Source organism: Babylonia areolata, chromosome 22 (genome assembly GCF_041734735.1).
Source record: "Babylonia areolata isolate BAREFJ2019XMU chromosome 22, ASM4173473v1, whole genome shotgun sequence".
In the NCBI taxonomy this organism is placed as follows: domain Eukaryota; kingdom Metazoa; phylum Mollusca; class Gastropoda; order Neogastropoda; family Buccinidae; genus Babylonia; species Babylonia areolata.
Genome location: NC_134897.1, coordinates 40,625,132 through 40,635,131, shown reverse-complemented (window position 1 = coordinate 40,635,131; position 10,000 = coordinate 40,625,132).

Genomic DNA, 10,000 nt, shown 5'->3' with positions numbered 1-10,000 from the left:
CTCCAATTTCAGCTTCAAGGAGTTGGCAGAGCGTGCGGACAAATCCATATATGCTACAACACAGCTGCTTATAAAGAAAGAAAAAAAAAGAACAAAAATTGTAGCAGATACCGTGTCCTCATTCAGATGAAATAAAACGAAAGATGCTTCGGAAGCAAAATGGTTGGAAAATAATAGCAATGAAAAATAGAAAATAGAAACCTTTTACAATCAGAACATGCCGATTACCGCGTCTCTAACGTGCGCAAAACAAGATTTCGAAACTCAATCGGCTATTAGAAGGTATTCCAGTGTTGTTGGTTTTTGTTTGCCGTTCAATTACCGCGTTGTGTGTGTGTGTGTGTGTGTGTGTGTGTGTGTGTGTGTGTGTGTGTGTGTGTGTGTGTGTGTGTGTGTGTGTGTGTGTGTGTGTGTTCGTTTTTTGTTTATCTGTTTACCAAAATTAGTTTGCAAATGTATGAATAAAATATTTATCAAAAGTAATAATAATAATATAATAATAATGTACATCTATATAGCTCCCTTTGTCACTAAGACCTGACAGCGCTTTACATGAAAGAAAAAAATATTACAAGTAACATAAAACATTCATGACCACTCTTTCTCAAAAAACCCTTCCCCCACTCACACTCTCCCTTTCCCACTCTACATACATCCAAAGTGAGCTGACATGGGTGGTGTTAGAGAAAAGAAAGCTGAGAATACTTATAGATAGGTTTTAAAAAGATGAGTCTTTAGTGATGAGCGAAAAGCAGAAATAGAATCAGATGCACGGATATGATGAGGAAGGTTGTTCCAGATGTGAGGAGCAGCAAAGAAGAAAGAACGTTCACCATAGGTTTTTGTATTGACACGAGGAAGTTTCAACAGGTAACAGTCAGAGGAAGAGCGGAGATTTCTTGTGGGAGTGTAAACACTGATAAGGTCAGAAAGATAAGTTGGTCCTGCGGAGTGGAAAGCAGAATAGCAGAGACACACAACTTTGTGTTTAATTCTCGCTTCAATGGGGAGCCAATGTAGAGTGCGGAGGTGATGAGAAATGTGATCAGTACCTGGGACTCTGAGAGTCAGACGGGCAGCAAAGTAGGCTACCGAAGAAATATTGCTTATTCCGACTGAGACTATCGATGGCATCCAATATCAAAAACATTGTATGTCATATTTCAGAATGCTTGTACGAGGCATTTTGATTTAGGTATCTTCATTTCTGGGACGGACAATACTGGATCTATTATGTTTGTCTTATTGCAGGATTTCAGTCGTTCCCCCTCTTCATATATGGCTGAGACCTCACATAAACAAAAGTATGAGTCTGCATCCCAACTCTCTCTCTCTCTCTCTCTCTCTCTCTCTCTCTCTCTCTCTCTCTCTCTCTCTCTGTCTCAGTTTATGTCTGTCTATTCCTCTGTCTGTTTCTCTGTCTCTGTCTCTCTCTCCATTCATTTTCTGAACGTCCTTGTGGGAGGCAGACAGCGCCAGCAATATCAATATATTATATGTATTATGCAAGCGTGTGCTCTCTCTCTCTCTGTCTCTATCTCTCTGTCTCTCTCTGTCTCTTTCTCTTTCTCTCTCTGCCTCTCTCTCTCTCATTTTCTCCCTCTTTCTCTCCCTCTCTCTCTCTCTCTCACTTACTCCCCCTCTCTCTCACTTTCTCCCTTTCTTTCACACACACACACACACACACACACACACACACACACACACACACACACACACACACACACACACACACACACACACTTCATCACTCTCTATGTGTCTCTCTGTGTCTCTCTGTGTTCGTGTGTCTCTCTCTCTTACTTTCTCCCTCTCTGTCCTTGTATATCTATGTGGCTCTGCGTCTGTGTGTGTGTGTGTGTGTGTGTGTGTGTGTGTGTGTGTGTGTATGTGCCTGTATGCGTCTGTGTGTCTGTGTCAGCGTAGGTGTGTCTGTCTGTATGTGAAAAACACAAACACCCTTCCGGTATTTCCCCCACCTGTTCACTTCCTGTTCAAGATATCACTAACAGGGGAGATAATGAACAGTAAGCTGGTTCGCTTTGAACAACAATGACGTGAGAAGTGCCGTGTGTGTTTTCGTTTTGGTTTGTTTTGTCTTTTTTTTAAGCTGGAGCAGCTGAGAAGCCGGAAATTTGCTTTTCTTTCAGCACCAGGTGTAAGGGGTTATTAGAACGGTTGAGTGTGGAAGATTTTTTTTTCTCGGATACAGTACAGGCAAGGATAAGTATTTAAAAGAGAGTGTTGGGGAGTAGAGTGCTAGTGGAATTGTAACAACATTTTTTTTTTTGTGTGTGTGTGTGTGTGTGTGTGTGTGTGTGTGTGTGTGTGTGTGTGTGTGTGTGTGTTGCTTTTTTGCGTTTTTTTTTCTTTGCTCGAATGACATTTTCTTTTTCACAATATCCATGAACAGCGCAATGTGTTAATGTGCAGGGATGGTCGTTATTCATTTTCTACGTGTCGTTTCTTCTTTTTGTGTGTCTGTCTCTCATTTATGTTGTTTGCCGTTCAATCACCACGTTGTGTGTGTGTGTGTGTGTGTGTGTGTGTGTGTGTGTGTGTGTCTGTGTGTCTGTGTGTCTGTGTGTGTCTGTGTCTGTGTCTGTGTGTGTGCGTTCTTTTTTCTCTCAAAAGATATTGCATTACGTAATGTCCATCTGTATTCATTCAAAATAATTACATGGGGAAAGGAGAGACAGAGAGAGAAAAAAGAGACAGACAGACCGACAGACATACACACATGCAGACAGACAGATACACACACACACACACACACACACACACACACACAAATACGCACACACCACCACAAACACACACACACACACACACACACACACACACACACACACACACACACACACACACACCACCACCACCACCACCACCAGTCCGACCAAACCAGTAAGAAAAATCTAATCTCTCTCGTAGTGCACACACACCACTGTCTCCCCCACACAATCACGCTCTGAAGACAAAAATCGCTCACGTTTTCGGCCTGACGATGAACTTAAACCCATCCTTTGTACGATTCATTTTCTTCTTACTTTCAGCTCCTTAGCTTACCGAGTTATTGTTAATAAGACGGGTCTGCCTCGCCAAAACAATCCTGAGCAACGAAGTGCTTTTAGCATCACGCATTCCTGTCTAACGTTGTGGTGGTGACACACGGTGGTAGAATCTGGGTTTGTCAGTTGAACTCCTGATCCAGTGTTCTGCCAATGATAATTATCATCGGGTTCGAGGTCCCGTTCTGACATCATGTTTCAGTCTTTCAAAACTGGTCCGAGAACACATCCTTTTGAAAACGCCTATCCATAGACCTTTTCCATACCTTTTCAGTTATAAGCCATGCAAACTCTCTCTCTCTTTCGTTGTGTGTGTGTGTGTGTGTGTGTGTGTGTGTGTGTGTGTGTGTGTGATATTATGGAATACGCGTAGTTCCTGAAGCTGTTTTATATTATTGTGCACAAAATCATTATTTTTGACTCACTTGTGTAAACAAAGTGAGTCTGTGTTTTAACCCGGTGTTCGGTTGTCTCTCTCTCTCTCTGTCTCTCTCTGTCTCTCTCTCTCTCTCTCTCTCTGTGTGTGTGTGTGTGTGTGTGTGTGTGTGTGTGTGTGTGTGTGTGTGTGTCTGTCTATCTGTCTGTTTGTGTGTCAGTGGTAAACTTTAACATTGTCATTTTCTCTGCAAATACTTTGTCAGTTGACACCAAATTAGGCATAAAAATAGGAAACATTCAGTTCTTTCCACTTATCTTGTTTAAAACAATATTGCACCTCTGGGATGGGCACAAACAAATAAAAAAGAAGCCAAATTATATTCAAACTGCATTTACTGTTATATTTATATATTTTTTTATTCTCTAAACTTGGCATTTTGATCTGATATTCTGACACAACAACAAGAGCAGTCATTTTTATCATTTTCTTTTCAAACAGGAACTTCTTTTGCAAAGCATGGAAGTTATATTTATTTTGCACGTCTTTGGTGCAGATAATAAAAAAAGGAAATTAATCTGTAATTAATGCTAGGGGAAATATTTTGCATTGAACTGATCTTTCTCATCTTAAACATTACATTTTGAAATTACATTCATACATAAAAAGCTTGTGTGTTTTACTCTCAGTGTACAGGGCTTTCACTATGTTCATTAGCCCAAGTGGTCTTTTTCGGAAAATACTAAAATCAGTACGACGAGTGGACTTATAGATCTATTGGCTGAGCCCTGAAGGTCATGGGCAAAAATCAGTTGCGTACACATATTTATACACATTCAAAGCGCGTGCTCATATTCTTCGCGAACGCGAACGACGCCATTTTGTTTCAAGTTGTTGACCTGCCCGTTCAATCCTATATTCAATCGACAATACACGATAACATGTGATGGAAAGTTGGAGAAGGAGACCGTTAAATATTTATTCAGAGAAAGATTTGTGAACGCCTCATTTACTTACTGGATTATGCCCCAAACTGCCATAAAAATATCCACAGAATCAGTCGGAATTCACAGTTGAAAATAATAAACCATGTGAGTTAATACCCTTGAATTGATGAAACGTAAAAAAATTCCAGTCTCGACTTTTCTCAAAATGAAGTCTTTTTCACTTCATAAGACGTTTAGAAGTACTTGGCTCTGCGTGTTATTAGTTTTACAAAATACTCGATTTTCATATCAACTTTAAAACTAGAATGAACATAAAAGAGAAATTGAATCGACCGTGTCAACCCGGTGTAACTAACTGAAACGTGTACATCTGTCTAGATCCAGAGAAAACGGCTAAATGCTGGAGTGTGATTGCGGCGATAGCCACGTCTCCTTAACCGCGGACTTAAAAAGAATTTTTAATTGCCCTTAAAGATTTTTTGAATGCCCAAGATACACCAGAATAATATGATTTAAACAGCGTTCTCACCGTGAATACCGCAATCGATTTATCGCCCTTTAATTTAGAACGCCAGTTAAGGAGCCACGATAGTGTGATAGGTAAGACAGTTTCTTCTCACCCGAACACGCGGAGTTCGAATCTGCTGTTAGGACTTTTTTCCCCTTTTAACCCGAAGCTTTATAATAACAAATACAGAACACATTTTAACGATTAGATTTTTTTTTTTTAAAGTGTATCACAAGTGAGTCTTGAAGGCATTGCCTCTCTTGTTTCTTCTTCTTTCTTTTGTGAGTTATTGCGCGCGCGCGCGCGCGTGTGTGTATTTGATGTGTATTGTAAAGCTTTTTGAGCTCTCTTTAAGGAGGAAAACGCTCAACAAATGTCCAGTAGTAGTAGTAGTAGTAGTAGTAGTAGTAGTAGTAGTAGTAAGGCACTTTACCGGTCTGATTTTTTTTTCTCTCACTCCATACAGGAGTGAATGGGGATGATGAAATCTGCTGGGGAAGGAACTCATTCTACCTCACAGCTACATGCCTGCTACAAATCCTCTGGTTCAGCACTACATGAGACCACTGCAGAAAAAAAGGGTGGTTCACTAAAACAGCGAAAATCGAAAAAAAAAAAAGAAAAAAAAAAGAAAAAAAAAAAGTTATTTTAATCGGTCGCACAAAGCATCCGGAATCAGTAAACGGTTCAGTTTAGAAATGCCAACTGTCCCAAGCAAGAATGAACGAAATTAGAATAGTGTGTAGGTACGAGAATACTCGTACCTGGTCAACAGGGGAAGTAATCATGGTACGAGTTATCTCCTACCTGGAGTGGAATGAGTTAAAGCAGTAGAAGGAGTGGAGGATCCTCAAGGGCCCCGCCTGCGTGATGCCGAACCCCAGATATATAACACCTCATGTGTGCCTGGGTTATAATGGGCCGCCAGTCAGTGTTCTCTTGGTATCACCATTCTCTTGTCTACGCCGGTTCCAAACACGGGCGCAAAAGGAGGTTTTGACCTCTTTTTTTTTCTTTCCTTTTTGGGGGGAGGGTTGGTTGAGGAGAGGGGTGAGCATCAATTGTTTTTTTTTTTTTTTTTTTTTTTTAACACTCAACAAAACAATAGCTAATTCTTTGTAGACAGAAAAGATGCCTCAGCATTCCAATGAGACAACGGATAGTGGGGGGGGGGGGGTAGACAAAAGTAAGGGGAGAAATTCATTCGTTAGATATTTTAACACACCTCACACACAGACACAAACACAACCAAACACACACACACACACACACACACACACACACACACACACACACACACACACAACGCGGTAATTGAACGGCAAACAAAAACCAAAAACACTGGAATGGCCTTCTAATAGCCGATTTAGTTTCGAGATCTTCTTTTGCGCACGTTAGAGACACGATAATCGGCAGTTGGCTTCAAGCCACATTGCACTCAAAGACCGTCGACTGAGGGACGGGGGCGTGATGGAATTTCCATTTTACTTCCGCAGCTGTGACACATCGCTCAGGAAAAGGAAACATCGTTTGAATGAAATTTTCTCCCGTCGATAACACCTTCAGCTTCAACCACGTGTCAAAGAGTTCAGGCAGATCCATATGTTGCCATACCATACCTGACCTTCGCTTGAATAAAACCAGTGTCAGTGCACCGACAACGCCTCTAACAACTTTCACACACACACAAACACACACACACACGCGCGTGCACACACACACACACACACACACACACACACACACACACACACACACACATGTATATACACACGCTCTTACAACTGCACGCGCGCACACACCCACGCCCACACGTTATTTCAACAGTGAGAACAACATCACAACCACCAAAAACGACTGCAAACATTAAACAAACAAACAACTATAATAACAACGACACAGATATGCTTCGGGGCGCAACTGCCGAGTGGTTAAAGCGTTGAGCTTTCAATCTGAGGGTCCATGGTTTGAATCTCGGTAACGGTGACTGGTGGTAAAAGGGTGTAGATTTTTCCGATCTCCCAGGTCAGCATACGTGCAGACCTGTTCGTGTCTGAACCCTCTTCGTGTGCATGTGCACGCAGAAGATCAAATACCCACGTTAAAATCCTGTAATCCATGCCAGCGGTCGGTGGGTTATAGAAACAAGAAAATACCCAGCATGTACACCCCCGAAAAAGGGGTATGGCTCCCTATATGGCAGGGTAAATAAACAAATTGGTCATACACGTGTATTGTTACGTGTCGGTTTTAGTATATGTGTGCGTGACTGACACCTGATGGAATGACACAGGAAACGAAAGATGAGCGCCCAATGGCAGCCGTCAGCCGGCTCTACCCAGGTAGGCAGCCTGTTGTGCAAATGACTCCGTGTTCTTTGTAATAGTGATGTGATGTGTAAACGTATGAAGATACAGCGATCAGAGAGGTCTTTGTAACAGTAATGTGATGTGTTATAGTATGAAGATACAGCGATGGGGGAAAAAAAAGGGGGGGGGGGTGTCAGCGGACGTAGAAGACAATGATAACATGGCTGGGCTTGAAATGACTGCAGCTCTGCGCTCAGCATAAAGATGAATGACATAGCAAAACGTGTGTGTGTGTGTGTGTGTGTGTGTGTGTGTGTGTGTGTGTGTGTGTGTGTGTGTGTGTGTGTGTGCTTATGTTTCTGTGTATGTGTTTGTGTCTGTGACTTTATATATTGTCACTAAAAACCATAAAATGTTTCATGTGGTTTATTGTGTAATGAACTATATATATCAACATAATCACTTACATCTGTTATTGTTTATGTTCACATTTTTTCCCATCTGTTCTGAATGTCATAATGAATTTTAAAAAAAAAAAGAGTCCGTGTCTGTAAAGCGCTTAGGGCTTGTCCTCCGACCGAAGACAGACGCTATATAAGTATCCATGTCATCAACATCATCATCAGTCCTAGACATCGACATTCTGGGCCTCAGCTTCAGACGGACGAATCCCACGACCCAACTTTTCCATCACTCGTCAAACCCCACACACAGCGGGAATTCACGATAACCAATCGCCAAGTCCAAATACAAGTCTGGCGCCTCTGTCGAGTAACGCTATCTGAACGTTCTGGAGGTAAACAACGCTTGTATCGTCTTCGGCAAGATGAATGGAAATTCTCACACACACCCAAACCTCATATGACACCCCCTGTCCGGTTCATCTTCTCTGCCTCTTCACCCCATTGCTCAGTTGACTTGCCGAGTACCCAGATAAGTCGGTGTCAGACTGAACTCTGAAGAGCGAACGGCTTTCAATGGTACTTTTTTTCCTTTCATTAACACACAACGGTGTCTGTGATTATCTCGTGGTGGATGATAACCCAACAGATTATTATAGAAGGACAGAGAGCAAAACCTGATCGTCCACTTGTGTTCAATGTCCACACTATTATCGATATTGAGTTCTGTCTGGATTTCGTTGTGCACTTCTTAACAGAAAAAGCAACATGGATCTTTTTATGATCGACGAGCTGAATGTTGAGACATTTTATGAATAATACATTTCCGGTTTTGTTTTGATTGTTTTGTCTCTTGTGTGTTTCATTATGATTTTTTTTTAAGGGGGAAGGGGTAGTTAATGCGAAATCCTAACCCATACATAGTATCATGGTGGTTGCACGCATCTTTAATTAATGTGAATTAATCCTGCATTCAAAGCACTTAAAAGATCACCATCACAGCAGCATTATTGTATTGTATTGTATTGTATTGTATTGTATTGTATTACTCTTTTCTCACATCACAATTCTCTGCATGAAATTGGGGCTGCTATCCCCTGCTACATTGAGGGTGCCACCCCTTTTTTTGTCTACAAGTGTACGTCTATTTTGTTTCCCTTACAAAGTGCATGGAATTTTCTATTGAATTTTGTCAGGGACGACCCTATTGTTGCTGTGGGTTCTGCTGCGTGCTGCAAATACAAACTGCACACGGAACCTCATATCATTTCATCGGAAAGACTAGCGTCCAGACCACCACTCAAGGTATAGTGGAGGGGTAGAAAATACTGGCGTGTGTGGGACTCTAACTGGTGTTCTCAGATTCTCTCGCTTCCCAGGCGGGCGCGTTACCACCAGGCTAACACTCCACTGAAAACTGGATTCGCTGGGATTTACTCCTGCTGTTGTTGTTGCCTTTTTACTTATATTTTTTTTCTGCCCCGTCATCTGTACCGTTTGTGACCCACGCGCAAATCACGCCACACCCGGGTCCTCAAGCCGCTCCATCGCGGACCTCGTTATATCGCCAGGGCCCCCAGTTTTTCGATTACAGGATTAAACCGGCAGCATTAGTTTTGGGAAAGGGGGATTATTTTTTTGATTTTTTCCCAGTGAAAATTCATGATGGAGATGATTCCTGTCTCTGTAGATTTTAAAAAAATATTCGGAGATAATGCAGAGAGAAGACAAACACCGCACAAACCAACGCAAACCTCACACCATCACGCGCAGCACCACACTACACCACCACCACACACACCACACCACCACCGCCACTACCACCACCACCACCACACCACGACGCTACCTCCGCAACACACACGCGATCACCACCACTACACTACACCTACACCGCCACCACAAAAACAGCCACATCCTGCTGTGCCTGATACGAGTGAACGCAGAAGAAGAAGAAGAAGATCTGTACCGTTTCAGTGGCATTATTCCCACGCCGCTCATTTAGATTCCCCCATACACGGCCACACCCGGGGTTCGTCCGTCACAGTTCCAGCGTCGGCAGTCCGCAGGGAACCCATCGTTATTAGGTCGCCAGGAGGCCACACACCAGTTTTTACTTAGATTTAACAAGGAAATTTCAACATACAGGAGAGAGGTTATGTTTATATAAAAAATAAAAAAAAAAGAAAGAAAGAAAGAAGGGGATTAGTTTGTTTTTGTTTTTTTTTCTCATGTGAAGATATTCATAGATTGGAGATGGAATTCCATGTTCTCTGTAGATTTTAAAAAAAAATAAATAAAATTAAAAAAAAGAGAGATAAAAAAAAAAGAAGTAGAGAAAAAGAAGAAAAAACCGCAACAACACCAAACAAGCAAACACTACCACCACCA